Consider the following 16,066-nt stretch of genomic DNA (forward strand, 5'->3'; position numbering starts at 1 on the left):
CCCAAGGCCCCCACTTTCAGCTGAACCCCAACACAGCTCATCTTCTCCAGCTTCTAGAGGCTGCAGTCAGTCCTTGGCTTATGGCCTCATTGCTCCAGTTTGTCTCAGACCTCTGCCTCCTTCTTATAAGGGCCCTCCCCTCCCCCTGGATGATTCAGACTAATCTTCCATCTCAAGACCCCTAATTCAGTCACATCTGCAAAGCCCCTTTTACCAGGTCACATTGCCAGGTCCAGGGAGGGGGCTCTATTTTCTTTCAGGGTCATTTATAGGTAGGTTCGGATTTGATAACAGAGGAAGGAAATGGTGGCATTTAGATCAATGTCATAGTAAATAGGGGGCCACTGCACATTACAGAGAAGAAAAATACCCAGAGTTGAGTGGGAAGGTCTGAATGTCTCCGAGGCCCAGTTCCTCAGGTGTACAGCAGGTGTGACAGTGACTCCTGCATCCTGGGGCGAACATGAGGAGGCTGCTCCCGACGTGTTTCCTCTGCTAAGAGGTAGCTCCATGGGCTGGGTTGGGTCCTCCCCATTCATTGCTAAAGCCCCAGAGTGTCAGCTGCTTTGTCACCATCGCAACCACCGCCACTGTTATTATTATTAATCCAAATGCCTCAAGACCCTATAGTTTCTAAAAGAAACAGAGGGTTCAGGCCAAGTGCTACAACGCTTAGCATCGCTCCAGCAGCTCGACCCCGAGGATGTCTTCCCTCCCACGTCCTGCCGGAAATTTCAAGCCCAGAACCTTGAGTGAACTCGCACTCCTTCTGGGCTGGACCTCCTCCAGTCCACGGAGCCAGGGCCCCCTGCCGCGGCGGGGAAAACTGATCAGTGGCAGGGGACAGAGCTCCTGGGCCTCAAGGTGAGCTACTGAGCTATGCTGAGCCATCTCTTTCCTTCCAGGAACTCTTCCTTGAACAAATCCAAACATCATCCAAGTGGTCCTGAAACTGCCCCTTCCTCTGGGACCCAGTAATCCAGAGGGACTGATGATACTCCCTCAAAGGCGAGGGTGGCACCCAGTGACTCATCACACACGCGAACTGCCTGGGTCTAGGCTGGTCCCCTGCAACTTTTCATCTGTCAAAGCCTTTTCCCATTGTTCTGTGCTAGATTCTACCGAAATAACCTCCGCTTGGGACACAATCACACATTTACTTATTTTATGGATGTTTCCTTACATTACAGAGGGCACGAGAGCCCTGTGCTAGCAGAGAATTCAGAAGGAAAAGAAACTTCTGGACCATCATTTCGGTTTATCTCATTCTGAAACCGAGGAAAGGAAAGTGTTCAACAAGGAAAGTGATCCTAGAGCCTTCCCTGCTATCTCACACACACTCACTTTCCACAGAGCTTAGCCCCATGGTAGGAACAGGGTTTGGGGGATTTGGCCCAAAGTTGTAACCTCCCAAAACCACATCTGCACAAGGGGCTTAAAACAAGCAGCTGCTTTACGGTTGTGGAGATGAAATCAGGGAGCACAGGGCTGCGTGCAGAAGCTGCTGGCACATAAAGAGCATCGATACTGTTGAATGACCGTTATTGAGTTTCCTCCCCTGGTTTAGCACCCGACTTAGCACCACATTCTCACTGTTTGGACGCGTGATAAACACCTGAGGAATGAAGGAGACCACAAGCACAGACTGCATCTACACAGCAGCCAAGAGGGACTGGCGACTTGGTTGTGAATGACAGCTTGTCTTAAATTGGTTGGGGCCAATGTCCAGGTTTGGGGCTTGTTTCCAGTACCAGACATTAACAAACTGAGAACAGGATGCATGTTTTATACGTCTAGGTCTTAAGGAGCTGCTGAAGATTCTACTTTGAAACTCCAAAACATTATGGGGAGAAATTAAAGAAGACCCAGATAAATGGAGAGATATACCATGTTCATGGATTCAAACACTCAATGCCCTCATGATATCAATCTTCCCTCAAATTTATCTATAGATTCAAAGCAATAAAAATCACAGAAGACTTCCTTTTTAGGTAGAAATTAATAAGGTGTCCCTAAAAGTTATATGAAAATGCGAAGGATCTGGAATAGCCAAATGGTCTTTAAAAAGAATCACAAAGAGCTACACTATCTGACACTAAGTTTTACTATATACCTATGGCCATCAACAGAGTACTTGTGTTGGAGTGTGGAAAGGCAAATAGTTTAATAAAACCAGAAAAAAGAATTCAGTCTAATATACACACATAGAGGGAAATCAGACTGGATATGGGTGCACCCCTGGAAAGATTGTGGGGGCAGCGAAAGGAAACTCACCCAAGACTCATAACACAGAAAAGCACCACCTCCTCCAGGAACCCATGGTTCCAGCTCAGCTCTGACAGCTCAGCAGTTTTGCTTGCACAGGTAGCTTTCTCTCTGGGCACCTGAACTTCCTCGTTGTTAACAGGCAGGAATTGAGAGAAATGATTGCAAAGACAGCTCCACAGTTCTGTTACACTGAGCTCATCAACGTGTTACAGAAACACAATTAACCTACCACCTCCCCATCTCCAGCGCTATTCTAGCATACACTCAGCTTCATAAATTCTACATAAAGTCAAATTAACTGGAGGAATTTTTAAAGAATACTGCAACTCCTGGAGAGAGAAATTGGAGCCATAGTGGGGATACTGCAAAATCCACAGCATCCTTGTTTTTGCCATGATAAGTATCCAGAGTAAGTACCCCGGCACTCCTGCCAACCCCAGGCCCCAGGCTCTCCACTGAGCCCCAGACCCACTCATCACCTACCACACGCCAGCTCTGCAGGGTGCAGGTGACAAGTAACATTCTGAAGCTGGGGGTTCAGGAAGCAGGGAGCACAGGGAGGGTGGGGTGGATGAACCGGGGCTGGAGTTGGGTGGAAGGAGGCCCGGGGAGGCAGCATGTTTGTGGGGTCGCCCACACAGCTGTCCTCTCTGGGGGTCACAGATGTGTTCACTCATCCCTTACTCATCCCAGGGAGCTGCCTGGCCTTAGCCCTGGCGTTAGGCGACCCAGTCATTTATTCAATAAGCTGTGTCATACTCTTTCCGGCCCCATGGACTGTGGCCCGCCAGGTTCCTGTCCATGGGATTTTCCAGGCACGAATACTAGAGTGGGTTGCCATTTTCTTCTCCAGGGGATCTTCCCAACACGGGTATTAAATTCACATCTCCTGCTTGGCAGGCAGAATCTTTACCACTGAGCCACCAGGGAAGTCCCAGGGGACCCAGTTGAAGTTGACCTTCCAACGGCAGGATTAAAGTGATGTTCATCCTCAGTTTCCACTGGGTACAAGAGAGACAGATCCACACTGACCCAACTCTGTCGGGGGAAAAGCAATTCCAAGCACACTCACTCCCTCACTCATTCACCCTGTCACCTCCATCCTTCATATGTGCTGTTCCCTCTTCCTAGAACAGTGGTCTTCAAGGTGAGGTCCCTGGACCCCAGCATCAGCATCATGGGAAACTTGTTAGAAATCTAAGTCATCGGCTTCATCCTGACCAGTGGATCAGAAGCTCGGGCGTGGGGCCCAGCCATCTGGGTTTTAACAGGTGCTCTGCAGACTCAGATGCACTCTCGAGTGGGGACCACTGTGCCAGAACATCTCTTCGAATCCCCCTCTGCCCAGCTGACACCTACTCATCTTCAGCACTCCCCTCCTCCAGGTAGTCAGTGCCTGCCCTAACCCCTCCCTCTTCCCTCACTACTATCCCTGATGCTGCTCCTTCTACTTCTCTCCTGGGGGGAGGAATGTAGAATGAAGGAATAAAAGAATACAGACTTTAATGAGTCTTTTCTGGGGTGGAGCTGGGTCTGTGAACATGAGTGAGCTGGAGTTCTCAGTCCATCTTGGGAGGCAGAGAACAGGATGGGCTCTGGTGGCCACCTTAACCGCTTCAGTAGGGGGCACCAGAGCCCCAGCCTGGCTGTGGCTCAGCTGGAGAATGTCCAGTTGTCACAAGCTGTTCACCCTGGCCCCCGTGGTCTGACCAGGCGGCCACTGTTCACTTCCTCGCTCTTCGTCTTGGGGCTGGTGGTTGAGTGGAGAGTCTTGGAGCAGCCCTGATTCAGGGTAAACAAGCTTTGACAATTCAGAGAAATGGCCTAAAAATAGGCTGGAGGCTTGATTCATGGGGGGAAGGACACTAGGGGGTGAGAACCCCCTCTTCAGGGCTGACTTATTCGGGCCTGTCGGGGATGAGGAAGGTGGTTGTCATGCGGTGACTCATCTGGGAACTCAGCAGTGACCACTGCCCACGAGCCTCTGATTTTTCCCAGGCAGCTGACCTCCCAGCCTTGAACACAGCTCCAGGACCCACAGAGGAGATGGCGCAGGGGGCATGGGAGGACTGGGTCCAAGGTGGGCAAGGCCTGGGGCTGACACATCCCTCCCCCACCCCCTGCTCTTGAGGACCTGCAGAGACCAGTCCATCTGCCTCACTGCTTCATCCCCCAGGTCCTGACTAGTGTCCGCCCTGAGCTCCTTGTGCTACAGGGCCTGGCCCATGACAGTACCTCTGCGGATCCTGGGGGGACGTCCTCATGGGAAAGGTGGTGGTCTCTTCAGAACACACTCCTGTCCTCATGGCAGTGAGCCTCCAACAGCAAAACAAAAAGGCCAAGTGCCTGGACCTGGGCCAGGGGGCACGTGTAGTCTTCTGGGAAGTCCTGGGGTTGGTTCACCGTTGTCCTTTCAGCACTGGTGTGCAGGGAGAGGGTCTCCTCTTGTCTTTGGCAGTAGTTTCAAGTCTCCTGGGGCAGGTTGGTTTCTGTGCTTCCCCAGATCATGGGCTTTCTGAGTGAGCTACACCCCTGAGCCCAAACATGGCCTGGTTGTCACAGTGAGGTGCTGCTTTATGCTCATCCCTCCATCCACACACCCATCTGCCCATCCATCCTCCCATGCATCCAATCATCCATCCATCCTCCCATCCACACAATCATCCATCCATTCACCCACCCTTCCTCCCATCCATCTACCCATTCGTCTATCCACCTATCTATCCATCTACCCATCCAACTTATCCATTCAGCCACCCATCAACCCACCTACCCATCTACCCAACCATCCAAGGAATGCAGATGAATTGGCTACTCTGAGCCACTCCCTACATCTGCCCTGGGAGCACCAAGCTGATTGAAATGCTCTTCCCCTGTGTTCCCCTGGAACCCAGGTTGGAAGGGACATGTCTGTCCTCGAGAAGTGTAGTCTATGGGTCCGTCAGTACACAGCTACAGAGCAGAGAGCAAGCATCAAGTGTGACAGCAATGGAGAGGCACCCATGCTGCCGGGGGGAGACGGGGGGACCGAGGGAAACTTCCAGAAGGAGTTGTATATGTCTTGTGTCCCAACTGAGGTTCAAAGCCACTTGCAGACGGGGTCTGGATGCTGTCCACATGGACGCAGGACCACTCAAACATTCAGAGGCTGTGTCCATGGTACCAGCAAGGCCCACCTCAGGTGGGTGCCCGGGGATGGAGCTTCCGTGTGGAGCCAATGAGTCAGCTGCCAGCCGAGGACACGGGACTGTTTTTCCAGCCTCCGAGAGCCACCTCCTGCATCTTGTGCCATTATAAGCAGTGACTTAAGCATCTGGGGAGCGGATACAGGGGACTGCAGACGGCCTGGCCGGGGCAGGGACGAGGATGGGGGTGCGGAGGGTAAACATTCCCAGCCCCAGTGAGCGTCTCCCCACGGGGGTTCGGTGAGCAAGTCAAATGGCTTTTGTTCCTTTTGTTTTTGCTCATTCCATAAAGGATTTTACTTGACTCATGATTTCCCAGCTGGCTCCTTCTGCAGCTTAAGAAAGCAAGAGTGAATAATTGCTCTGGCTTTTTGCTTCTTGGGTTTTTTCCTTCCTTACAGGAATGTGTAAACACCCTGAGGTTTTACAGACGGGTTGCCAAACCTCGTGTGTTAGAGACTCCACATGCTTTCGGGCAATGGCTGGCATCCTCGCCGGGGGAACTGGGCTGACCCTTTTGGCAGGTTACTCTCACCCAGCCGTCAAGGACCGTGGCCTGGGGTGCGCTGGATCATACCCCGCCCTCCACTCCCCCCACTGTATGTGTTGAAGTTCTAGCCTCCCGGATCTCAGAATGCGACTGTGATTGGAGGTAAGGCTTTTAAAGAGGGAGTTTGGGTAAAATGAGGTCATTGGGGTGCAGCTATAATCCAACATGACAGGGGTCCCCATGAGAAGAGAGGATAAGGACCGTCTATCTGCAGGGAGAGAGGCCTCAGAGGGAACAAACCTGTTGGCACCTTGATCGTGGACTCCCATCCTCCAGAACCATCTGAGGATAAGCTCCTGGTGTCTAAGCTGCCCATCTGTGGTGTTTCCTCAGGGACACGAGCCTCTGCCCTCTTGCCACCTCCACGAATGGGCAGTAACCCCCAGGCTGGGTGTGGCAGACAGGCCCCATCCCTTCCCACACCCCTCCCCCTCTGGGGCATATCCAATCCCTCGCAGCTCTGGGGCGGGGACATGAGGGAAAAGCAGGCCCAGCCGATGGGGGAGCCCAGGGAATCCCACATGGAGACAGTGGGTGAGGAGGACACTGTGTCAGCCTGTGCCCAGGGCTGGACGGAGTGGAGTGACCGAGCTCTGGAAGACACCCCCCCAACCCCACAGCTCTCCCTGCTGTCCCCTGGGCCCCTGCCCACCTTCCTCTCCACCAGGAAACCACCCAGGGCCGGCTGGCCGTGAAGGACACGCGGGTGGCAGAACTGTCCTCCCCTGTGCTTCCCACACAAGTCACAGCTTGATGAAGCAGGCGGCCCCCGTGGCAGGTCTGAGTGGTGGTGGAGGCCAGCAGAGCTAGCTGACTAGGTCTGCGGCCCCCAGAAGGGTATCTGTGTGGGCTGGGCAGCCGCTGCGGGTGGCAGGGGTACAGGCTTCTCCACTGGGCGCAGGGCTGATCAACCTCAGCACTGCTGACATCTGAGGCCTGAAATGAATCATGACCCCCAAAACGTGCTGAGCCCCAGATCCTCCCAGGAGAGGTGGCAGGGACTCTCCCTCAGGGCCCCTGCCCACACCACGACCTCCACTCTGGCCTCCAGACCGAGAGGATCAATTCTATCGTTTTAAGCCCCTGTGTGTGGTCCTTTGGTGTGGCAGCTGCGGGAAACTCATAAAGGGTACAATTCTCTATGGGGCCGTCCCCCGACTGGGTCCTTCCCCAACAGAGGGTGCCAAGAACATCCCTGGCCTCCACCCACCAGATGCCAGCACTGCCCCTTCTCAGGTTGTGACAACAAAAATGCATCCAGACGTTGCCAAGTGTCCACAGGGGCAGAGCTGCCCCTGGCTGATGCCCCCCAACAGAGAAGGAAGCTGCCCAACAGTATGGGGCCACACTCACGCCTGGGCCCGCCTGCCTCCTCTAGGGCCCACCCAGCTGGATCTGGGGACCCCAGCCTTCATTCCAACCTGTCTGCCTCTGCCCTGTGTTCTCTGTCCCAGAATGATGGCACAGTGGGCCTATGGACACTTGTGCCCAGACTGCGCCCTTTGAGGACTCATGTCCTGCTCTCGGCCGAGACTCAGGCACACTTGCCATGGGTAGGGGAGGGGTCCAGCCTCCCTGTCCAGGTGAGTCATTCCTGCTGGGCAATGCCCCGCCTTTCATGAGGCCCACGGTGGGGTTGTTCACAGACCTAAGGACACTGGGCACCTACCTCCACTGCCTTCCAGCCTCATCTCTGCTCCTCTCCCATCTTACCTGCTGCAGCCAGGCCGGTCTATCTCACAGCTGCTTCGAGGACCACCTGTGTCATTACTGCCCAGGTGACTCCTGGGCCCCACCCCAGGAGTCAGTTCGCTCTTGACCCAGCAAACTCCTACTCAGCTTTCAAACCCCATGCGAAATGGCACCTCCTCAGAATCCTCAGAGGCTCTGCCAGGCATATGTACCTCATTCTCACTCCACACTCACCTAATATCTTGTCAACAACTCTACTAAACCTCTGAAACACTGGTGTGTGGGCTCTGTGTGTGGTTTCAGTGTACCCCTCTGACTGTGTGTATGAGTGAGTCTGTGAGTGTCCTTTCAGTAGAGCAAGAGCTCTGAGATGGCTCTGTGCACACCTGCATAACATGACTCAGCGCCTGCTGTGTCACTCAGGAATTGTCACAGGAATGTCCATCTTTGGGGCTGTGTCCCTGGCCCTCCTCTGGGCTCTCACGAGAAGACCCCAGTTCACGTCCATTAGCAGCACAGTCAGCCATAGGCTGAGGACACATGACGTCTAGGGCCCACTCTTTTGAGCCTCCCAGGCCCCAATAAATAAACTTCTCATGAAGCCACGGAAGCACTTTTAACCCCCGCCGCTGCCTTGCAGATGTACATCCACAGCTGAGCGTGTGAGCTGACATGTGCTGTGCAGACGTGGACGTGAGCGGATGAGTGTGTGAGAGGCATGTTGAGCGCATGTGCCTGTGAGTGTATACATGGCATGTGCATAGGACGTGCTGGTGGGAGATGTGTGTAGACGTGCACGTGCACAGCTGTTCCAGGGCCACGAGGATGCTGGCAGTCTGGGTCTGCAGGAGGAGAGGCCCTGCTGTAAACTGGGGAAGGCTGAGGGCCCTGGTGCAAACTGGGGAGAGGCCACAGGCCAGGGAGCTCAGGGCTTTTCACACCAGTGTCCTTCTCTTTCCAACAGCCCCCGAGCCACTAGAGGGAGCATGATGGCTGCCAGGAGCCACGTGGCGCACCTGTCTCCCAAACAAGGAAAGGTTTGCACCTCCCCCATGGCACTGGTATCGGCAGAGACCCCCCCTGTGCCACCCCACGTTGCCTGCGCTGCTCCATCCCAGCTCTGAAGACACTTCATGATGCTTTTGGTCGATGCCTCTGTATCCCGTAGACCCCAAGTTTCAAGCAGCATTTATTACCATATTCCCCTTGTTCCTGGCCCATAGCACGTATATAACAGGTGCTGAGACTGAGTGGTCAGTACACCTTGACGGCTGACCCACACACAGGAGACCCAGCACTGCTCTGGCTGCCGGCTCTGCCTTCTCATCACACGAGTATCAGAGGAGCTGCATGACACTGTCCCAGTGTTCCTCAAGAGGTCCTGTCTAACTGTCAGGGCAGGACTGATGGAATGGAGTACTTGTGACACCATCCCAGATGACCGGGACAGGCTGGGCAGGCCAGGCCTGCCACTCACAGCGCTGTGGACAGCTGGGCTACCGGCCCAGGGTGGGCAGTGGGCACAGGCTTTTAGCTCTACTCTGCATGGGGAACAGACAGCGTGGGGGGAGGGAGCAGAGACCAGGGGCTCCGGAACAGAGGGCCCGCCCTGTCTATACCAGGGCATCCTAAGACCGACCACTGGGCCATGTTGAGCCTGAAATAATGAAGGGCATGTGGAAACTCACGTGCAGACATCACACCGGCACATTCTAAGCTTCATCCAAAGGCAAAGCAGTGGACAAAAGAATCCAGTGGTTCCCCACACCTATGTCACATGTCAGTGTTAAAAACTAAAGAATCTTCTTCTTCTTAACCACATAAGAAGAAAAAATGAAATCAACTTAACTACTTCTCAATTTTTTCCTGGCTCTCTCAACCAACTTGCCAATCTGGACTGTAAAATAAACAAAAACCATGAGAACATGTAGAAAAGCCCGAGCACATGGAGGGCCAAAAGGCAGAGCCTTGAACCCCATTGCTGCACCAGGGCAGACCTACCTAATCCACCACCAAGTGTGGGTACGGCACTCTGGCAGCCATTACCAGTCGATCCCAGGCGACTTGTGAGATGAAACCTGTCACTGGTCCATCATTTGACCCGGAAGCAACCAAGGTCATGAAGGGGAGGTGACTCACCAGAAAGGGCTGGACCTGTCTCCCGAAGCCCAGCTGAGGGCGAGGCCATAGAGGGGAGCGACACCCTGATCTGGGAAGACTAACCATAGGAACCCTCTGCCGCGTGGCTTTCACTCAGCGATTCTGCTACAAAACAGAGCGGCTGGCTTTTCTCAATGAAGGACAAGCTTTTGGAGGCTCTGGTGGGGCAGAAACAGCAAAGGCTGCCCCTGTGCCATCCAGGCCCGGCCCCTGGCCCTGCCCTGGAGAAGACAGGGATTTAAGTGGCCTTAAGTGGACTGAGAGGAAAATGTCAGCTACACTTTGCCACCCTTGGGTCCTGATTGCCCTGATACGTGCATTTTAAAGAGTCTGAATTGAGTAGATATTTGCCAGTCCCAGGCTCCAACCCCAGGAGATCAGAAGGCGGCTTTGAGCTGCCAGGGGCCTCAGCTGCTGCCAGAGCCAGGCCTGGGCGTCTGTCCGCCCTCCTGCCACCCCTGACATCACTCGTGTGGCTCTTACCCCCATGCAGGGACTCAAGGCTGACTCTGCTCTCTCTCCTCACACCAGATTCCACTCCTCTTCACTGCTCCCCCACCCAGCTCCACAGTTACTGTGGGGGCGGGCAGCGCGCACAGATGCAAGTGGGCAGAGACCCCTCCCCTGGGAACTCACAGTCTGGTGTGGACCCCAGGGAGGAGCACAGATGGAACCTGGGGGGATGGTTCCATTGCCCCAAACTAGAAGCAACCAAGACGCCCTCCCAGGTGAACAGGTAAGTAAGCTGTGTGGACGAGATAGCAGGTTACTACTCAGCACTGGAGAGAAATGAGCTGCTCAGCTGCGAAGAGACACGGGGGAGGGTAAACACAGCGCCAAGCGACAGGCTGTGCAAAGGCTGCGGGCCCTCTGATCCCAGCTCTAAGACATTCTGGACGAGGCAGAACCGTGAGACAGTGACAGGGCCAGTGGTGGCCAGGGGGGCGGGGGGAGGGGTGAACAGGTAGGATTTTTAGGGCAGTGAAACTGCTCTGGTTGAGACTGTAATGTGGATACAGGTCTTTATCCACTTGTCCAAACCCACAGGATGAGCAACTCCGAGAGGACCCTAACGTATACTGTGGACAGTAGTTAATAATAATCTATCAATATTAGCTCATAATTATTAATGTAACAAACACCACACTGACATAAGATGATAATAATAGGAGAAACGGAGCGCATTTACATGGTAACTTTCTGTTCTTTCTGTTCAATTTCCCAGAAGTCTAAAACCGCTCTAAACAAGAAACCGCTCTGTTAATTAGGAAAAATAGGAGGGTTGGTGGTTTTCACCACAGTCCACTCACTCTCTAAGTCCTAACAGTACACTTTCTCTCCTCAGATATCGAGTTGTCTGGTATGTTGACCTCCAGGATGCTAATGCAGGGGTAGGAATTAAAGACAGGGATGGGTGTCCTTTGGGGATCCTTTTTCTCACTATTGGAAACCCCATGGTACAGTTGAAGGGAAAATAGTATCGGACATGACAGGGCCAGTTTCAAAGTCAGCTTTACTGTCTGGTTGGGGTAAGCAGATCTGACCCTTGGAAGAACCAGGAGATGCAAAGACTCTACTTCAAGGACTGACTGGGTGGGGAGATGTCCGGGGTGGGCGGAAGCGGTGAGGGGCCAGCCTGTGGTGGGGGTGGGTTGTGGCAACTCACATGGGAGTGGCTGTGGAAAAGGAGGGAACTGGGATACAAGGCTTGTTCTGAAGCCAGCTAATCCAACGAAGGCTTCATCCAGCCTCACATCCTGGCTGGCCCTCGGGCACCTCTGATGGACACCCCGAGCTGTATCCCTCACCCAGCTTGGCTCCTCTGCGCCCTTTGAACAGAAGGAGCCTGTCCCCAAGTTGCAATGCTCCTGGCTCTTGGGAAGGCTGGTTCCATGGGAGGGAATCCCAGCCCATGTGTGACATTTACAGTGGAGGGTTCTTATCTCCTTTGGCTCACACAGGGGTCAGGGCCATGAGGACCCACCAGCAGCTTAGAAATCCATAGGATGCAGAGATCAGAGGCCCCCTAGTCACTGACCACCCATAGGCACCCAGACACCCAGCAGGCCTTGGCTCCACGGTGTGTCCAAATGTCTTCCTCTGGGTTCAGAGGTACATGGCTCCCAGATGAACCAGCCCCCTCCACAAAGCCAGTGATCTCATTCAGATAGGAAAAAGATAATTTCATATTTCAGAAAAGCACTTAAACAGCAAAGTTCCTGCAGAAACCACACATGGAAACCCACTGACAAACAGGCCAAATCCCCAAACTGAAGTTCAAAATTGCAGAGGGTGTGCGTGGTGCTGGCGGGGGGCGGGGAGCAGAGAAGGGTGTGAAGGCAGAGAGTCCACCAAATGCAGCCATCAGCAGTGGGGCCCACCCTGCACCCAGCCCTCATCGGCCCCTGCGTCCCATCTCCTCACTGGGGGGTAGGGGGTAGCCCCCAGCACTGCCGCTGCAGAGCACTTCCCCCCAAAGCTGTTTGTCTCCTGAGTGTCCCGGCACATCCAGGCCACAGCCTAGCCAGGCCTGCATCCCTCGGGGAGGAGGAGGGTCCACGGAAGGCTCCTATCTTATGCCTGACCAGGTAGAATTTTCTTAAAACTTTATCAAACTCTCTCATCAAAACCAAATTTTTGAGTCACTTGTTGCTGGAGAGACTAACCACCGGGCGTCTGGACCACCTACGAGCATGGCCCTTCCCTCCCATGGGAACCTCCCCCACCGTGAAGCCCTTTCAAAGTGCTTGTTATTAATTTTCCAAAAGGCATCCTAAGGAGATTCCAAAAGCCAGGTGGGGAAGAGAGCTCAAGGTCAGGCTCCCTGTGGACCCGGACCCATCCAGCCTCATTCCCGGGGGCTCAGGCACAGAGGGACAGGGGTTAACTGACCCTTGACCTCAGTGTGGTTGTCCCAGTGAGAAGGTCCGGGGTCTTCTCCCAAGCCACATAGTGACAGCAGCAGCAGACCCGGGCTCCAAGTAGGGAGGGCAGGAAGGAGCTGCTGTGTAGACCACGCAAGCAGAGGGAGATGCTCGCCCAGGCTGCAGCCCGAGCACCTCCTCTCCAGTCACCTGGCAGAGTGGGTGGCCTGTCCAGTCTCCCTGGCAGGACCAGACCCTCCCCTTGGATGGCTGGAAGGGGCAGGGCTTCTGGAAGCTGAGCTGGCTCCCCAGCCGGCAGAGGAGGGCAGGACAGGGGCTTGAAAGGCAACAGGCCAGGCCCCTCCCCACTGGGGAGAGCACAGGACAGCCTCCTAGGTGGGTGTGGTCATACCCGGGTCACCTCTTGTCACAGCAAGCAGAGTGCGGACCCGGATGGGACTTATTCTCAGCAAACGCAAGATCCACCGGACACTGAGGGCAGCGCTCCTTCCAAACACGGTGGCACAGAGGCTTGGACATCTTGATGTCCTGGGAACTGGAAGCTGGTAAAGGACCAACAACATTTTGGGGACTCAAAACATCCCGGTGCTTTAAGTATCCCAGTAACACCTGACAAAGCCAAAACGGGCATGCGTGCCAAGCTCTAACTGCACCCTCACGATACGATAGTACTGGGAAAGAATGGAGGCCTCCCAGACATGGGCCACCAGCTGGCGCGCCCTCTGTCCACAGGACAGGCCATCATGCTGTGAAGAGGTGCTGGGATGCAGTCCCAGTCATCACGGGGGTTGAGGGCAAACGCTGCACCCTCATCCAGGGTCCGCAGCCCAGGTGGCTCCTCGTCCTCCCACAGCCACATTCCCAGGTAAAACTCACCCCGAGCCTCATCCAGGGCCCCGTGGGGAGCCACCTCCTGAGCTATCTCTTCCCTGCAAATCGCACCTTTCTGACCTTTGCCAGGTTTCAGCGCAAAGTGTGAAGATGGGCCTGCTGTCCTCTCAACCCTGTCCCTGAGATCTTGGAGAAAAACAGTCAGCGGGACTAAAACCAGAATCACCGTCCTGGTGTCAGCAAGGTGCCTGGAACTGGAGGGCAGAGCAGGACAGGCATGGAAAGGGCCCCCAGAAAGGACAAGTGTGAGCTTGGATCCCAGAGCTCTCCAGAGGGGAGTGCGCCCACAGGGGCAGGGCCAACCACCCCACCATTCCTAGGAGGGACCCACTGGGGACAGCAAGCTGGGGTTTGTGCAGCTGGCTAGTTGCGGACCTCTCAGGCCCCACGGAGTAATGGGAAGAACTAGACAGAGATGCCATTGTTGCAGGAAGCAGCGTGTTGATGAGGCTTGACGCTGGAGACAGAAGTCCTGCATCACAACACCCACCACATGTGCACACGTCACCCCCACACACAGACACACACGCACACACACGCTCACCCTCTCTCGGGCACAGACTCTGCGTCACATGGTGCCCTCCTGTCCACTTGGGAGAGCCCCCGCCAGCCGGGCCTGGCTCCATCCCCATCCCACTGCAGCAGCTGCTCTGCTGGAAGAACTCCTTTCACGCAAAGACAACTAAGAACTCAGAGCAAGCATCGGGAGCTGCACCTAACAGCCACAGGCACGTGATGGGACTTGTGCCACCGATCCCTCTGTCCATCTGCAAGCTGTGTTGGCACTGTCGCCCTCCAGGGCCAACCCTGCTGGATGCACGGCTTCCCCTCCCCGACCGTGGCAGGAATGGAAAGCAAACCACCTCCTGCTTCCTTTTCCTCCAAATCAGTGCCCATCACGTCTCCCACTGTGAGTCTGCAGAAGCTGGCTGTTCCCACCCAAGGGCCTGCTTGCTTCAGAAGTGATTTGTCCACAGGTCAGTGGTCTCAGGAGAGGCTAGGGACTCGGGCAAACACATTCTTCAGTCAAGGCCCTCAGTAGAGCCTCTCAGGTTTTTCCTGTTGAGGAAAATATGGGGAAACTGGTGAAAATATTTATACAGATCTTTTCTCTTCATCCTGGCTTTGACTTTTTATTTTCCTTCTGGTTGATTCATTGTAGTGAGATGCAAAATAAGCCTGTTTGTGTTTGAAGACTCAGAAGAGACTGCAACCCCTTGGAGGCACGATGGGTTCGGGCCGCCTGTTGAATGTGGACCACAGGAGGTTCGGCTCCTACCTGACAGATGGCCCACGGCCCTCCCCGCCAGCCCATGTGCTAACCATCCTAACGTGCAGATTTGAACCCCTGTCCCACAGTGCACCAGGACCCCCTGCCAAATTCTTACATCCTGCCCTGAAAATAAGGCCCATTTACAACATCTGACCCGGACAAGCCTCTCGTGGGCTCTATAAAAATTCTTCTCTGGGTCAATCTCAACTATTAAAACAATTTGTAGGAAAACAAAAAGTGTTGAAAATAAATACACCAAAACACGAATAATCATTGTCTTTGGGTGTCTTTTTGCTCATTTATCTACTTTTCAGTATTCTCCGAATTTCTTAATGAAAAAGTATTACCGAAAAAAACAGAAGTTGCAGGTACACAAAGTTCAGCGTCAGTTTCCAAAATGTGCTCCAAAAATCTTTTCCCAGAGAGACTTCTCTGCTTGAACCAAGTACAGGAGAGTAAGAGTCCAGTGGTCCCTGAGCACCCGCTGCCCTCCTGGGAATCACGTGACAACCATGCTGGCACAGGATTCCCATCTTCGGACAAGGCAGATGCAGCCCAAAGACACACAGACAGGGTCCCAGACGGCTCTCAAGCATGCCTTGCGCCAGGCTGCAGAGCCTAGGACCACTGGGCCACACAGTTGGCAAGTCAGGGAGGGTCCTCCTTTGGAGACCCCGAGGGAGTAGCCCCCCACCAGCACCTTGGTGTTGGATTTCTGCCTCCAGAACAGGAGGAGAGAACATGTTTCTGTTGCTTTAAGCCCCTCAGTTTATGGTTCTTTGCTTTGGCAGCCCCATCTCCATGGGCACCTAGTGAGAGAAGGGCTGTGGTCCCTTAGAGACACCACGATGGAGTCAGGCGGAACCCACGTGGGATACAGGACCCTGTGTCACCACCTGGGCCAGGTGCAGGAAGGCAGTATGCACTGAGCCAGCCCCAGGCCAGGACAGCGCTGAGCACACGGCCCTGTTCCCCTCCTCACCCTCCACCTTCCAGGGGTGTAGGTGAGGCATCGTCCCAGGCCCTCAGGGTGATGCACCAAAGCCTGGCTCCTGCCTTTGGCTCAAGGTTTGAGACACACCCACAACAAGACCTGCCCCATCACCTGAGCAGCTACTGAGAAGCAAGGGCTCTGAAGACGAGGGAGAAGCCGCAGAGAGGA

The 16,066-nt window shown here is 54.5% G+C and overlaps 1 protein-coding gene and 1 long non-coding RNA gene across 2 annotated transcripts in view; one reads left to right on the forward strand and one right to left on the reverse strand.

Annotated features, from left to right (window-relative positions):
- ZNF469 (zinc finger protein 469) overlaps positions 1–16,066 on the reverse strand; it is a 250,095-nt gene that overhangs the window by 134,858 nt on the left and 99,171 nt on the right. The window lies entirely within an intron of this gene.
- LOC138991691 (uncharacterized) lies at positions 5,942–15,150 on the forward strand. The gene is made up of 3 exons (XR_011467559.1): positions 5,942–6,105; positions 8,660–10,591; positions 14,794–15,150. It is a non-coding gene; the product is annotated as an uncharacterized lncRNA (long non-coding RNA).

This window comes from Bos mutus, chromosome 18, assembly GCF_027580195.1.
Source record: "Bos mutus isolate GX-2022 chromosome 18, NWIPB_WYAK_1.1, whole genome shotgun sequence".
In the NCBI taxonomy this organism is placed as follows: Eukaryota; Metazoa; Chordata; class Mammalia; order Artiodactyla; family Bovidae; genus Bos; species Bos mutus.